Below are 18,190 nucleotides of genomic sequence, written 5' to 3'. Positions count from 1 at the left end.
ATGAGTTGAACTATTTACTCTGAAATTCAGAAAAGATTTCCTCAGGTGACTCAGCCACTGGAAGTAGAAATAATAGAGAAGGGAGGGACTAGTATTTTTATCAGTATAAGCTACAGGAGTCTGAGTTTTACTAGTCCATAAGTTTGTGTGTCAGCAAGGAAAAAAATGTCTGGTAATTGATTATATTTTAATGTCATATATTAAGTCATTTATTTTTACTGAGATATTTCTTGAGGTATTGTTAAAAAAAGACACTGGCCCTCACAGAAGATAGCCAGAAATGATTACTTACAATTGTTTTGCGATGTATGTTCATCGGTCCTAATAGTATAATTTTCTGAGACTGTGAATATGTGCTTTGATTTTGGTTTTGCACAGTAAGATACTGCATATTGGTGTCCTTTCACTTTAGAATAGCCATTTTTTTTTCTTTTGACCTGCTAAGCTATTTCAAGGACTGAGAATAAAGCAACAACTAAAGATGTGTTTTAGATGCTATCACTGGAAGTGTTTCTTCAGATGTCAACAGATATTCAAAGGCCGAGAAGACCTTAACCTTGCAATATTGAAGTGAGGATTATAATTACTTTAAAAATGATAGTGTAGTTGGCAATGAATTTTCAGAAAGTGCAACATTTCAGTTTATGGCCTTTTTCAAAATTACAAGGCATCTCTAATCTTGTAAGTAAATTCCAGTGGAAAGTACCCAGGAAGAGAAGACTAGAGATCTGGGTTCCAGAGATGTGAGCAGACCACTTAGCCCTTTTGACTTCTGTTTCCTTCAATACAAAATGAAAAGTTAGAGCTCATTACTCTCTGAGGCCTCTCAAAGTTCCACAGTTCTGTGATTATTATTTTGAAGTAGAAAATATAGATTATTTGATTGCTGATTGCCATGAAAGTATCAATGAGAACAATGAGCTGTAAAAGATGCAATTTTATTTCCTATGTGACCAAGCCAATTTAACATTTATAAGAATTTTTTAGTGAAATAAAGCTTTCCAGGAAATAGTTTACATCAATATTAAAATTCTATGATAATAGCAAGGTTGATATCTAAGAACAGCTTTACAGACCTATGATGACCAAAGGAGCTATCTATTAGTGATTTATTCCTGATGAAAAATTCAAAAATTATATAACACAAACTCTCTATAACATCTAGAATTAGCATATTAGATAAGCCCAGAGATATGATTTCATAATGAATGTTACCATGTAATGGTTTCCAGCAAGGTGATGAAGGATAACACTTTTCTAAACATACTATCACTGAAGAGTTTAGTACTGGGTGGGAACTAAAAGTCTTTGAGTAAGCTATGTTTAAGCCATAGTACTCAGATATTTATATATATCATGTCATTTAATAAAATGGATTCATAAAATTACTTAAGCTAAGATTGAATGTCATTAGCTTGGATAAATTTTTGCTGTAGACTGAGGGTCAGAAGAGTTGACAGTAAATACTTGCTCTGTGACCTTAAGTTGATCATGTAACCTGGGGTGACCTTAATGCTCTCATCTTTGAAATTAAGGATTTGGAGTGGTGGATCTCCTTGTGCAGTTGAAAGTTCTAGGATTTAAAGTTAAACCTGTATTTGTCTCCTCTTTTATTCCCTGATTATATAACATTAAGCAAGTTAGTCAACATATTAAGACAATTTCTTTAGCTGCAAAATGAAGATAACATGAAGCATCTTTCAGTGTTGTCCCATGGATTAAATGAGACACTGCACATCAGCTATCTCACACTAGTCCAGCACATAGTAGGTGCTTTGAAAAATGGGACCATATCGTTATGTTCTCTTTGGCTTCAAAACTAGACCAATTTATTTTTAAATTTTCATCTAAATTTTTCCTTAATTGGACTAACAAGATTGGAATGACCATATATATTACGGTTGTTTTACCCAAATTAAACTAGATGGAATCAAATGATTCCTCCATCAGTGTACTTTGTTAACTGTGGTAATGGAATTTTATATTTGTATTTTATAATAGTGTTAAGAGTTCATGAATATGCATATATAAGTAGAACTGTTTATATCATGTGACTGTCACTTTGAAATTTCAGTACTCGGATAAGATTTGAGATCATAGGCATAGAGTGACATTTAAGATGCAAAATGGATACTTTGGTTGAGTAAATGCCAAATAATTTTCACTAACATTGAAAAGGCCAACTACATTAAGATAATCTATCTGTTTTGCCAGTGGTATCTTCCCTCCTGCCATTCCCTTCTGGTCTAGGGTTTAGGCTTGCTTTTTGGTGACTGATGTCATGGAGCTGTGGGACACTGAGGCAAACTCTAAAAACTCCATACAGAGGGAATTTATGCCTGAATATATGCTATACAAGATTTTTCTAGAGAAATCAAATACACAAAGTGAAATGTTATACGTTTCATAGTCTGACGCTCTACTCTGAAATCTCTCTGGTAATGGCAGGTCTAGTACATTTCACACTAAAAGACATTCAATAAGTGATAAAGTGCAAAAACAGGTTTATTAATAGCATACACAAAATGTCATGAAAGTTAAGGCAAATTACATATAAACCTGATAGGTGGTAAGATGCTCCAATTTCTGAAGGATGCTGAAGTTCTTTCAAGGACCTGAAGTAGAGTCCCTTGCCAGTTTATTTTATGGGCTCTAATTGTCAAGATGCCCATCTGGCTCCATGGCTCACCTTCTGCTGGCAAAGCTGCCTGGCTGGCCATCCATATCATCTGGAGCCCAGGTGCTTATATCCTGGATCACTGAAGTGTTCACAGGACCACATGCTATGTTCACAGTAGTGGATATAGCATTTTTATTTTAATATTAAAAACGAACACATGAAGGTTATTGGAAGGCTTTACTCTCAATATCTTTCTCACGTCCATGTAATACTATTTAGGCACAACTAATCATCTCATGGCAGCTATGATATATCAATTTAAGTTGTGGGAAGATAAAAAAGTACTAGGGCTTGTCTTGAAGACTCCCTTGTGAAGTGCTGAGTTATTGAGTAACCATATGGCCTAGTTAGTCTTGGACACCTTCTGTGTAGGTCTGTTATCACAGTATAATTACTGAAAACTTTTTTGTTTATCCTCAAAATGTCCTGGTGTGGACAACAAATTATATGGTTCTCCCATAATCTCCTTAGCAATGTCATTAAAGCGCCCAGCCTTCTTAAGATTCTATTCTTTTCTATTTTTAAGCACTGAATTCAGAACTGGATAAATAAACTTCTCGACTATGTCTAAAAAATAGGTGGGTGATCCTAGAGTAATCTTACGCAATAATTTAGTAGATGCTGATGCAGGCAGATGCTGAAAGAAATTGGTTAGTGTTTATGACCAATGTGATACGGATTAAGGTAAGTGGAGGCAAGGGATTGAAATGGCAATGTTAGGAACTCCTAGGAGCAGGAAGTAGGACTGTTGCTGAAAGATCCTACTAAGTGACATAAGGAAGAGGGTTGAAACAGAAATTTAAGAGGCCAGGAGAATATGAATCGCAATGAATAAGGCTGAATGTGTGACAAACCAATAAGAGAATTTGTCAGGTTATTTTGGTGAGGAAAAATTGTGTTAATTCTCGTCAGTAACAGAAGCAGTGAATATGAGTTTTAGGAAGAGACTTTTAGTAGTAACTCTAGTTCCTCGTCAAAGGTATCTTGGGCTTCCCATTTAAAAATTATATCTATGTTATAGAGATGAATCATGTTGTAGCCATCAACTAATCTTCCTTTTCCCAATTCGAAGCTCACTAAGCAGCTCTTCTTTTTTCCCTTTGAGGAGAAACACATCATTTATATTTCAAATTAGCATCCTGGTACCTGTATATGAAAGATCATACCAATTCTGTTTCATGTAAATTTAATCAATATGAAAACATTCCTAATTTCAAGCCACAGTGAGGCATAAGCACCACCCAGTAAGCAAAGATCGTCACTGTGCATTGTGATTGAACATTTACTATCACCCTGGGAAGTACTTCACTTCACGATTTCCTTTATCATTAAAAAAAAAATGTGCTTATCCACTATTGTGAAGTCAATAGATGAGAAGTACAATAAGTATTTCCAAATTTACATATTACATACTAAAACTTGAAAAATACTACATTACATATTCAAAGCCATAGAGTGAATCAGTAGTAATGTAAAGAGGGAGTAGAACATAGGTTTTCCAAGTTCTTGTTTTTTGCTCAGTTTATTAGCATACACATTTTAAAGCTGTGGATTAAATCATGGGGGAAAATGCAGGTTTACATCTTTTTTCAGAAAAGACACAAAAGTACTTAAGCATACTAGTCATGATTTCATTTAAAGAAATACTTACCTTGATGCTGTCTTGTTATTTACAAGGCAATCAGAGCCATTAACCTAAGATGACATTTTCAGTTGACATTAAACATCTTAGGCCTATTTTAGATAACATTTAAATCCTAGACTTAGTTTGGCTACATCTTTCCAATGATGAATGCTTTTCCCATCTTTGAGTGCTCTTAAGTGTAACCTGTTTTAATTTTTTTTGCAAAGGTAGTACAGTCATAAAATAAAAATTCAGAAGGAGTGAAAGAAAATAGAATTAAAATTGTCTTCTCTCCTTAGCCGCCACAGAGCCTAGTTTCCTTCCCCAAAAGTAAGTACTGTTACCAGTTTCTTGTATATTCCTCCCTCCAATTTATTGTTTGAGAACCACACATATACACATACATAATTTTAGCATTTTTACACATAAAATTACTATACTATACTTATTACTCTATGCCTTGCTTTTAAAAAATGTTTCCATGTGTAGCATAGCATTCATTTTTATATCAGTTTAAATAGAACTGTCATGTTCTTTTTTAATGGCGCTTAAAAAAGTATTCTAGTATTCCACTGAATATAGGAGCACAACTGATTTGAACCAGCCTCGGTTAACAGACTTATATTTTCAATGCTGCTCTGAATTTCCTTGCACATCTGCCTTTTGCTCAGATGTGAGGAAGCTAAATAATGAGGAGTTGAATATCTGGATGAAAGTACACATGAATTTAAAAATTTTGTAGTTATTGTCTACAGAAATTACAATAGATGTTATTTCAGTTTATGTTTCCTCCAAGTATGTGTAGGAATACAGGAGAATGCCTCTTTCTTTCACCCTTGCCCACAATGTGTAGAAACAAAAACTTTAGTTCTTCGTGCATATGCTAGGGGAAAACCAATTTGTAGTTAAACTTTAGAATTTTCTTATTAAAAATTAATTTTGGTATTTTACTGTGTTTAAGACTCAGTTTCTATGAAATGTTTTTATCTCTTTCCTTGGAGGAAGAAAATGCTAGTGGCTTCAATATCCATACTTCCTTTTGTCATTTATTAAGGGACCAACCTTCCTCATAGGTAAATGTCTAAATTTTTACTGGAGGGATGTGTGTAATATGTGAACACAAATATGTGTATAATTTCTGGGTTATATTGTCTCCTTGCCTTTTCTCTTTGGTAATGATGAATATTTGTACAAGATGAGGAGATAGACAGCCTTTTTAGATCATGGATAGAAGTTACATTTTTAGGGAAGCTGGGCAACAATATAACACCTGGACTACTTATACACACATTATTATATGAGACAGAATAAAACCCCTAATTTTAAAGCTATCTTGTTTTAGCTATTATTATTTTGGTAATTTTTTACAAAACATCTGTATTTTAACTAATATGAACAAATTATACTGGGTCATTTGTATTTTTCTTATTAATTTGTAGATACTATTATATACAAACAATAAAAAACTGAATAATTTATACAAAATTTTCCTCTCCAGTTTAGTATTTGTTATTTGACTTTATGATTTTTTTTTGCTAAAGTGAATTTTTTATGTCTGTGTTATCAAATTTATCATAAAAATTTCCTTTTATGGAATCTAGATTTTGAGTAATTTTTAATTAAATAGTGAGTAAATAGGTTTCCTGAGTTCTGTGAGCCATCCTAGCAAATTAATATAACCCAAGGATTGGGTTGTAGGAACCTCTGATTTATAGCCAGTAGGTCAGAAGTACAGGTAACACCTTGGACATGTGACTGGTATCTAAAGCAGAGGGCAGTCTTATGGGACTGGAGATAGTGTCAGAATTGAATTGAATTGTAGGATAGCCAGCTGGTGTCTGAGAATTGCTTGTTGGTGTGGGAAAACCTCTCCCCCACACATTGAAATTGGATCTCAGAATCCTTTTAACACCTTATATTTATGCAATGTTTCAAGTCCATTATATCTCAATAAAACTGGAAAAAATAAAACAATATAGTACTACAGCCTACCATATTTGACAATCATCACCAAATTTTCTTGGTCAGATTTAAGTATTCTTTTTATGTACTTTTCATAGCATCATTTTGTTGAAAATTCCCCTACTTTCTCCCATATAGACATTGAACTTCATAAGTGCTAGTACTGTTTACTGGTATCATCCCAGTGCCTGGGTTGCTTGATAAGTATTTACATAGAAGTGAATAAATGTGTGGTCCTTAAGACAGACAGCTGATTTAGAATTCTATTTCATTTTCTTCAAGAGACAAATAATATATAAAGAGATATTTTAACAGACTTCATTAAAAATAGAACAGCATTGCTAGAAAATAAGTGCATTAGGTATTTTGGTAGATACTGATTAGGATCAAAAGCGTACATTTAGCCTATTAGGATGAATATCACTTAATTATTTTAAGAGTATAACCAAATATCTGAGGTTATTAGCCATTTGAGATCCAGCCAAATCATTTCAGAGACAAGGAGAGAAACACTGTTCCACTAATTTATAAAAAGTGTCAGACTTCAGTGCAATTATAAAGGAAATATAGCTGAAAAGAAGAAAACGTGTGTCAGTTAATGTATTTTTCATCCTCAATTCTTTGTTTATATATATATTGCTTCAAAATATTTCTAATTATTAGAATTTCTTAGACACTATTAGAAATAATGCATTTGTTTAAAATCAATTAAGAATACCCTCCAGTATTTGTAAACTTTGGCAATAAATCAAATCTATTTAGATACACTCTGCAACTAGTCCTAAGACCCTATTGTAGTGGTAGACATTCATTGTTGTAGTTGTTGTTTTAGCTATTCAATGTCTATTCTCACTTCTAGTAACAACCTTCCAAAAGACAATTTCTTCTTGCATTCTTAGAGAGAGTATCATTAATATTCATTGTCTGTCCCTAGACAAGATGTAGACAGGTAAACCCATCGAAGCCTAGTAGACTCTATCAGGACTTTGAATCATAAGCTAAGTGACCCATATGGGGGAGGGGGAGTAGAGTTGATTGACCAAAGCAGCCATAGGAGACTCAATTTGTTCTTGCTCCCTCAGCCTTTGAGGCTATATTAGCTCTTGCTCTGTGCTAGTTAAGGTCTTCAGTTCTTCCTTCAATGAATTCTACTTTCTCTCACATTAGCCAAGGTAGGGCTCTGTGAATTGCAACTAAAACACCATGAAAAGACTTGTTACAATGATTTGGTTTCAGCATTACTCAAGCACCTTCCCATCATTTTATTAGTTCAGTTTGAGTAACATGACTCACAATTGTCAAATTCTTTTCAAATATGGAACAAGCAAACAAGCATGACAGTTGATCCCATATCTCCAGTGCATGGATTTCAGAACGGTTTTACCTACTACACAGGGCAAATAAAATCATGATAAAGAATGCTTAGTGTTTTTAGAAGTTTATAATTTTTAAAGATTTTTCACATTATTACCTTATTTAATCCTCATAGGAACTCTGTGAAGTAGACAGAAAAGGAAATATTACTCCCATCTTCAAGGGAGGAAATTAAGTTTGAAAAAGAAAAAGGAACACCAGAGAGCTATTGAGTTAAAGGAATATGTCACATAAATAAAATCATTTTGCATACCAAGTCTAAAAGTACATTGTAAAACCACATCTAGGGAAATCCTTTATTTTAATGTAATTATTTTATGTTTAAGAAGCCATCCTAAAAAAAAAAAAAAGAAGCCATCCTGCTTAAAAAAGAAAAAAAAAAGAAGACTGGTCTTTCAATTCAGTGTTTGATCCCTGAATCTTCCATTCTTCAGTAAGTGCTATTCCTACTAGTCTAGTTAATAATCTTGACTGTGTAAAATCTGATAGTAACTTTCTATTCAAGTAATGTGTAGGGACATATGGTATTATTCTGACTCAAGGTTGAAGTTGATGATGGTATTTTCACCGTCAGTGGGGTCATGAAGTTCTGCACTAAAGAGACTGAGTATGGGAAAGAAGAATCTTTTTTTTCTGAAGTCCACAATAGCTACTCAACCAGCAATGATTACAGAGTACAGCCAGGGGCTGGCAAATAATATTCGGGGTCTATCTAATTTTAAACTTTTTTATATTAATGTAAGTTATCATACACACACAAACACATATATGTATGTATGTATGTGTATGCAGACATGTTTATATCCTAGAAACAGATTCAGGGAATTCTCTGGTGGTACAGTGGTTAGGAATTTGAGCTTTCACTCCTGAGGGCATGGGTTCGATCCCTGGTAGGGAGACTCCAGCAAGCCATGCCACGTGGCCAAAGTTTAAAAAAAAAGAAATAAATTCAGTTATTATTACTAAAAAGTCTGGAAAATAATATTTTATAACTATTACAGTTTAAAATATTCCCCCTTTTTATGGCTTACAGCAAGTTGACTCCATTTCTTTCTGTTGTTTTCTTTTTGGAAAAAGGAAACAACTAGCTATCACCATTTCTAAAATAGACTTCATATCTCTGAAGGCCATTCTTAAATTATTCCTTAATTTCTTTTTCCCCAGGCTAATTTATCTTTTTTATTTTTGCTTTTTTTCTTAAAGGCCTTGTGTTTCAACCTTTAATTATCTCCTTTGCTCAACCCCTGCCAAACTCACTACACATATTAAATTGACATTGATTTTTTCATTTGGGTGCCCAGTGGGTACACAGAACTCTACAAAGTATCTTTCATTCATATCCTTGTGATTTCAGCCAAGTACAGAAATTCTGATGTAAATTTGAACATCATTCCATATACAGTATTAGAGGTTAAAAAATGAGACCTGTGAATGGTGACTTTTTCAGATAAAATCTGCCCCTACTATGGAGTTTTATGTTAATGTAGGGCTAGAAACTTACATAGTTTCATTTTGTTATTCAGAAAAGTGTTACCTTCTTGTCAGATTGCCCATTGCATCTAAAATTTTTAGGTTTATATGACAACATTTTGGACATTTACCTTTCATAATCATAAGAGAAGGAAAAAATCTACAATTCAGATTGGATCTATATTTACTAATTTGTCTGTTTTCACTGCCAAGCCGAAAAAAAAAAAAAAAGCTAAAAAACTAGCCTGTTTTGACAGACAACTATTTTTTTTTCAACACACTCAAGCATTTTGATTTAAGTGTTAGTCTAAATAGTCAAGTTTGTGTCAATAGACACACTAGTTTTCCTTTATTTGTTTGAAGCAAGAAATTCAAGGGTTCACATTTCAGCTTTCAAGATCCTCTTTCCTTCCTCCAATCTGTTTCCTTTTTCCATTCTCAAGCTGAGGTCATCAACTAATGCTACTGGGCAACTAGTTGCTAGTAAAACCACCTTCCATATATTTCATAGGAATGGCTATTCAACATCGTTATACCTATACCTATTTTTGTGTACCTGTTATAGAACTATAATTACTCACCCTCTGGAGCCTGGTATAATGAGTCTGCTCCCTACAAACTATGTGGTTTATCTAATTCACATGACTACTTTTATCCTCAGTTTTCCCATCATCTATATTTAGTTTCCATATTGGGCTAATGTACAGATTAAAGGTAAAATACTGTATATAAGATTATTTGCACATTGCCTAGCATACAGTAACTACTGCCAAAATGAATGCTATTAAAATACATAATATTTATTAATGGTATTAATTCATAAAATGGAGATACCCAAGCATAGTTGGGCAAGGCTAGTTACTATAAATGATAATCCTCAAAAACTCAGTGGATTAAATAACTGTTTATTTTATCACACTTAGAAAAATTTAAAGCTTATCTGAATAACAAACTCAACTTTTTCTTTGAAAGTAAAACCATAGTAGAAAATATAGAAATATTCAACAAGCACATGGATCCTTTCTGGGGAAAAACATAAAATCTTACTTGACTATTAGATGTGAAATTTACTATTATATATTTAAAGTGAACTGTTTTAGAGAAAGGAACATAAAAGTAAAATAGAATTTAAAATATTCAAATTTCAAAATCTAATAATAAACTTTATCTACCCTGCAGCTGACCTACCATCTTATTACTAATTAGTTTCTTAATACCTTAAAATATTAAACTGAATTTTCAGAGTTTGAGGAAGCACATAGCGAACAAGTGGAAAACATACCATAATTTGTTTCAGATGTTAGAAAAGTACAGCATGCTTTCTCTAACTGTAATCCCCTCCCTTGTAACAACATTAACTAAAAATCATTCTAAATTGTTTTTATTTACAAAATTGCACACACAATGTCTTTGCAAAGTCAGTGTTTTTGTTTTTTGAAGCAATCATGTATTTTTATTTTTAAAAATTATGATGTGAAATGTACAAAATGCAAAAGTATGTGTTAAGAATTGAGAAATCTGTTCATATACTGTAAGTCAACTAAAATTTAGTGAGCAAATGATGAACATTTGGGTATAGATTTCATGGAACTGATAAAATCTAATATTTTATAACATTTACAAATAATATGCTGCCACTTCTAAGAAAATATCTATACTTTAGATCTGGCCTCGAACTCTTGCTGTAGTGGAGAGCTTGCTGGATGGAATACCAGGGGGTCTGGGTTCTAACCCAGGTTTTCCTGGACAGCCTCTGGAAACTCAGACAGGTGTTGAGTCTAAGCTTCAGTTATCCCACTAAGAAAGGAATAGCATTTGAATGGTGAAAATAATATTGTGTAGCATTTGGGTGACTGCTAAATGGGAAAATACATATGAAAACACCAAGCAAGGATTTAGGCTCATGGTAGACATTCAACACGTCCATTCAATAAATTGCCCGTTCCCTATTTTAATTACTTTCTTTTTCCTTTTCGACTCCATCCCTCTTCAAACCTCTCGAAATTCACAGCTCTGTATAGTCCCTACAGACCCCAAGAAACCATAACTTTGAACATGTCTCTGGTTTCCCTTTAAACTGAATCAGGAGGTCAATACATGCAGTTACCTCCTTACATTCTGAACATTTTTGCACATTGTCTTGTTTTATGCTTGTATAACTGCGAAAAAGTGACTTCAGTTGGGAGGAGTGGGTATACAAACTGTGTATAGCAAATAATTTTCAATACAAGAACAGGTGCTAATGGCAAGAACAGGTGCCAATGGGACACTGGGTCCTTGACATAGATAGAAGTAGAGCCAGACAGGATCTGTTTGAGGAATCCCTAGAAATTTTAGAAATGTAACTATTCTTTTTCAAAGGAGAAAAATTATAATTGTGTTGACTCTTTGAATGATTTTAAAAAGTTAAAATGCAAATCATTTCAAATATTTCTTTTTTATATAAAATATAGATATTTAAAATATAAAGTGTTCACAATTTTATAAAATGTTTTCACATTTTGCACCTGCAAACAATGTCTAATTAGCAATTAGTGTTGACTAAACTTAAAAATTTTAGTAGTGCAATATAACTTTAAATTCCCATATTAAAAACTGATTTTTTTATAACCTTTAGTACTAATTTTCAAAATCAACAATGTCCTAGTTGTAATAAAACATAGCACTAATAAGATAATTGTATAATAACTCTAATATAAGATTGCATTAATTTGAGTATTAAAAACATTATGTTTAAACTCTGATTTATAGTATCAATGTCACATGATTTGTCCTTTTAGAAGGAATGAGTATATGTACCATCTCTTCTCTTTACATATCTCATGCTGTTCTATGAGAATTTATTTTCTTTATATCTTATATCCTTCTTATAAAATACATCTCTTTGGTATAATTGCACAAAACCACAATTGGTTATTTATTTTGACTTACTGAACATTATACACATAATTTGTACATTCTGTTTCTTTCATTCATTCCTTCTTCATTTATTCATATTTATTGATTTTCTACCATGTACTTGGCTGTGACCTAGTTGCTGGGGAGTCAATATGATGAGATTTGGTTTCAAACCTCAGGAGCTTTCATTCTATAGGGGAAATAACACAATACACTCTATTCTATACAATAAATGATACAGGAAAATTTGAAATTATAGTAATAAAAATGGTGTGGTAATGTCACAAGATTAGACTAATTGAAATGAATGCAAGCTAAGATATCAACCCAAGTGCATGTAAGGTCTTAAACATTACAGTGCGTGTTGCCTAGTAGATGGTATTACAAAAATTGGATCGTAATATGAAGAGAAATACAATTAAATCTCTACCTAATTACACATGAAGCTTGAACTTTAGATAGACTAAAGCCCTAAATGTGAAAAGAAAAACTGTAAGGTAATTATATTAATACATGAGAGAACATTTTATTGACATAGGGTAAAAGGATATCTTTTATCTCCATTTTACAGATGAGGACACTAAGGCACAGAGAATTTTAGAAGTTCTCTGGGGTCAGTCAGATAATACATGCATGACCCTAGTTTTGAGCTCAGTCTAACTCTGAACCCACAGTCTTAAACACAACGTTAAATTGTCTCATTTCCAATTACCTAATGCCTGTGCATATCAGGAGAGCAGTTATTTTCAAATTTCAGATGCACAATGATTCAAAATTCATAAATGGGTCATTTCAAATATTACTTTCTTTTTCTTTCTTTGTCAAGAAAATAGTTTCTTTATATAATTTTTGTTAAACAATTGTTTTTCTACCTCCTGTCTGTGATTTTATCCCCCTTATACACTTTCTCAGAAATTAGACTATTTATGTTCAATAGAATGGAATTGCAGTCTTGTAGATATTTATTTATTGAGGCAAATGTTGTAACTCAATCTTAATTCACCTTAGAAGACGTTAATATGTATTGCCACACTGAAAGAAAGGCCAAAAGAAAAAGGGAAAGAAGCAAGGAAGGAAGGGAGGAAGGAAGAGAGGAAGAGGAAATTTTGTTGAAAATAAAATTTTCCACAAAGAAAAAAATTGACAAATTGGACTATATTAAAATTACAAACTCTGTTTCTCAAACGACATCCTTAAGGTAGCATCCTAACTAGGAAAAGATATTTGCTATTTGGTAATATCTCCTACAGTTGAACATACATTTATCCCATGAATGAGCCAGAAATTTTACTGCTAGGTATATACACAACAGTATCAAACACACATGTGCCAAAAGTCATGTACAAGCAAAATAGTTAACTTTTTGTTTACATTTATTGACATCATGTTTTATTTCCTTCATATTTAACATGGTATATTATATTAATTGATCTACTAATTTTAAATAAACTTGAATCCATGAAATAAACCTAACAACATAGATTATATTACCTTTTTTATTCATTGTTGAGTTTGGTTTGTTAATAGTTAGGTTTGCATTTTTGCATTTATGTTCATGGGTAAAATTTGCATGTAAATTTATTTTCATGTACTATCCTTATTTGTTTTTGATACAAGGTTATGCTACTCTTATAAATACTGTTGGTATACATATGTTCTTTTCTATTTTCTAGAACAGTTGGTGTAAGATTAGAATCATATGACCCTAGAAGTTACAATTCATTAGTGATGCCATGTACACTAAGAATTTTCTTCAAAGAAAGTTTTTAACCAATGATTTAATTCAGTTATGGATTTATTTAGAATTTATAGTTCTTCCTTTGTCAATATGCAACTTGTGTTCTAAAATTTGTCTATTTCATATGAAGTTTCAAATGTATTAGTATAAAGTTGTTCATTATATATTAATTTATTAAATCTCATTGAAGATTAATCTATTTTATTAGATTCCTCTTTCATGAACCAACTTTGAACTTTGTTGATTCCATTTTGTCTGTTTTTGTAGTATTTCATTATTTTTACTTCTTATCCTGAATATTTCCAGTCATTTACTCTTTGGGTTTATTCATTTTCCTATTTCTAACTTTTCAATTCATTCATTTTTAGCCTTTCTGCCTTTTGATTTTCAATCTTAGGCAAATCCTAGACATTTTCTTCTAATCCCTAAACCAAAGCTTAAATTCACTGCATTTGTCAACTGCTTGCAAGGCCTAGGGTAATGTTGCCATTCTTAATTCTGGATTTCCACATCAGTTAGATTTTGGCTAGGTCATGGATTATTTCCTTGGTATCTTACTAATGGCTCCACGTTAATTAAGTTATTATTTTTAATGGTCACTAATAACCTTAATTGTTTCAGCTGGATTGATGATCCTACTGCTTAGCCTAAAATATTCTTGAAGGTACAATATTGTATTCCTTCCATAGGTGAAATCATCCCATTATTTGGGGTATTTTTCTTAAAACCTGTCTTATTCCTTTATCTGTGTTGTCTCTTTTTTTTACACTGTATCCAATTTTTATTTTATTCTCAACATTGAAGCAAACATTAGATACAATATGCAACCACTATTTAGCTGATGTAAAAACTTGAAAACTTCTTTTTCTGTGGGATGAATTGGGAGATTGGGATTGACATATATAAAATAATATGTATAAAATAGATAACTAATAAGAACCTGCTATATACAAAATAAATAAAATAAAATTCAAAAATTCAAAAATAAAGAATTATAAGGAAAAAATAACACAAAAATTTTTCTGCATTTGCCCAGCCAATGATTCATTATATTTGAAATCAGAACTTTTATCATTCAAAATATTATATCTTTTTTCATGGTATCAGAGAATACCAGTGCTGAAACAGACAACGCCAAAGTCTCTTTGCCTTAAAATTAAAAGATTTGTTTCTCACTCAGATTTATTTATTTCTTACTCAGTCCAGCTGGCAACCAGATTCCATGTGGTGATTCAGGAATCCATGCCCCTTCCATCTGGTAGATTCTCAAGTCTTCCCACTCAATCCTCTGCATCTGGCTGTGAAATGATTGGGGATTGGTGGCTGTCACAGGAGATTTGGTGGACCATACCTGGAAGTGTAGAGCATTTCCATCAGCAATCCATTGGCCATAGCCACATGGCTTCATATAGAGAGAATGTTGGCTGGGAAATGTAGAAGCACTCATTGTTCCTTCCACAGCCAAATTAAACAGTTACCAAAATAATAGTAAATTAATTGAAAATGACAGAAACAAATAACAACTTGGAAAATTGCCTCAATCTGTGTGGCTAGGTTGTCTATCATCAAGACAAAATGAAACAAATGCAAATAATTCAGCCCCCCTTGGGTTATAAAATTGATTACAGACATTTGCATGGTATCATCTTCAAGAACGTAGTCACAGCTCTGCATATCCCTTTATGTAACTAGTTATGGAATATTATAAAAAATTGTTTGTTTGTTTTAAGCCAAGTACTAGGAGAACTGTCAAGATTTTTCTTTCTGTTTGGGCTTTTTCAGTTTGCAACTACATAAATAATCCAAACTTGGCCTGATTTGATTTTCTAGTGATACTCAAAGGATTAATTAGTGTCTTGCTTCCTTTCAAACTAACTGATCATTGGCTTTTCATCTTTCTTCCTATTTTGCAGATATCTTACATTAATGATAATAGTCACTCATAATAAGCACTCATTTCAGGTTTCAAATTGGTAAAATCTGTTCTTCATTTATTATTTAAATTCATTTGTCTATATATATTCACAAATTTGGGAGAAAGTATATACATTCAGCAGTACCTGATAGACTGTTTATTCATCATAGCAATGAAGTCAGTTTAAAAATTCTAACATTTGACTCCACTAAGGCTTGTAGTCTCCTGCAAAAAAGACTTAGGTAGTTTCCAGTCTTACCTGCCATTGATGTTGACTCTATTCTTACATATTGTGTGCTGACCATTTAAAATGAATAGTGAAGGATTATAATTCTTGTTTGGAATATTTGTTTTCATTTTCTCTGTGGTATCCTTAATTTGGTTTTACTAAATTACAGTAGGGGCTATGTTTTTTTCTTTTTTAACTTGTTTTAAAAAAATGTTACACCATCTTTTAGTATTCTTATATCCTTCTTAATAGACTTATTTTTATGACCTTTTCCCTGTTGGATTCTAAACCTTTTTATTCATTTCTAATTTTGATGTATTTGTCTATTCCAGGATACTAGAGCTATTAAAGTATGCATTTTAGAAGTACAGTTAATGTTTTCTACCCTCTCCTGTGATATTATCTGTCTTTCCAAAACTTTCTTTTTCAAGACTCAACATTCCAACTACATCACCCTGAAGTCTTTTCCCACCTCCCCATTTGAGTTGACTATACATTCTCTGTTCTCCCAGAGAGATTATTTATATTTTTATCATTGTACTAAACAGACATAAGAAGTAAAAAAAAAAAAAAAAGGGTATCTATCCTTCATGAACATACAAGTGATAATCTATAGTGAAACATTAACACATCAACTCAGCAATCTATTAAAAGATAATATATCATGATCAAGTAAGTTTACCCAAGAAATGCAAGCTTGGTTAAACATTTTTCTTTAATTAAACAATGTAAATAGGTTGCTAGTGGGAAGCAGCCACATAGCACAGCGAGATCAGCTTGGTGTTTTGTGACCACCTAGAGGGGTGGGATAAGGAGGGTGGGAGGGAGGGAGACGCAAGAAGGAAGAGATATGGGAACATATGTATATGTATAACTGATTCACTTTTTTATAAAGCAGAAACTAACACACTATTATGAAGCAATTATATTCCAATAAAGATGTTAAAACAAACAAACAAACAAAAAACTAAAAATAGGACTACTGTATGACCCAGCAATTCCACTCTTGGGTATATATATAAAAAAAAAAATGTAATTCACCATATCAACACACTAAAGAAGAAAAAAAGTATTATCACCTTGTAGATGAAGAAAAAGCATTAGATAAATTCCCATATCTCTTCATGATAAGAACTTTCAGCAAAAAAAAAAGGAATATAAGGCAACTTCCTTAAGCTAATAAAATGCATCTTTGAAAATCCTACAGTTAGCATTATACATAACAGTAAAAGATGATTATTTTTTCCTAAGATTGGGAACAAATAAAGGGTATCTGTTATTGTCATTCAAATTCAACAGGGCTCAGTCCATCCGGTAAAACAGGAAAAATAAATAAAACACATGGGTATTGGGAAGAAGGAAATACAAATTTCTCTATTTGTTCACAACATGATTATCTACATAGAAGATGCTAGAGAATCTAAAAAAGAGATACTAAACAAATAAGTATAAAGCAACATCACAATATACAAAGTTAATTTTAAAAAATCATTTGCATTTTTAAACACTAACAAAGAAAAACTGAAAATTAAAATTTTAAAAGGTATTATTTATAATAACAAGTAACATGGAATATCTAAGTATATAGCTAATAATATCTGTAAGATTTATATGCTGAAAACTACAAACATCAATGACAAAAATAAAAGAAGTCTAAATAAGTGAAAAGAAAAGCTATGTTCACAAATTGAAAGACTGAATATTGTTAAGATGTATTCTTCCCTAATTGACATGTAGATTCGATGCAATACCCGTCAATATCCCAGGCGGGGGTCTTTTTTTTTTTTTTTTTTTTTTTTTTTTTTTTTTTTTTTGGTAAAAGCTAATTCTAAAATTAAAACAGAGATAAAAATAATTTAAAATACCATTTCCCGCCAAAAAAAAAAACCCTTTTAAAATCAAGAACAAACTTCAAAAACTTAACGTTATTTGATTGTAAGGCATAACGAGACAATGTAGTATTGGTATAACAATAGAAAAACCAATAAAACAGAATAGAGGATGCAGGAATAGACCCAATATATATGATCAAATCATTTGTTTTTTACTAAGTTGGAAGACTCAAAGAGCTGCACATTACATGATTTCATTTATATGACATTCTGGGAAAGGTAAATTTAGGAACTTAAAACTGATCAGTGGTTGCCAGAGGTTGAAGAATAAAGAAAGGGATTGATTTTAAAGAGTCAGACATGTGAACTTTTTGGCGTGAGTAGAGTATTCCATATTTTGTTTTCTTCATTGAATTGTGATGATTTAAGAATGGTGAACAGGGCTTCCCTGGTGGTGCAGTGGTTGAG

Source organism: Kogia breviceps, chromosome 12, assembly GCF_026419965.1.
Source record: "Kogia breviceps isolate mKogBre1 chromosome 12, mKogBre1 haplotype 1, whole genome shotgun sequence".
Classification (NCBI taxonomy): domain Eukaryota; kingdom Metazoa; phylum Chordata; class Mammalia; order Artiodactyla; family Physeteridae; genus Kogia; species Kogia breviceps.
The sequence above is the reverse complement of the archived record's forward strand: the minus strand, read 5'-3'. Positions refer to the sequence as shown.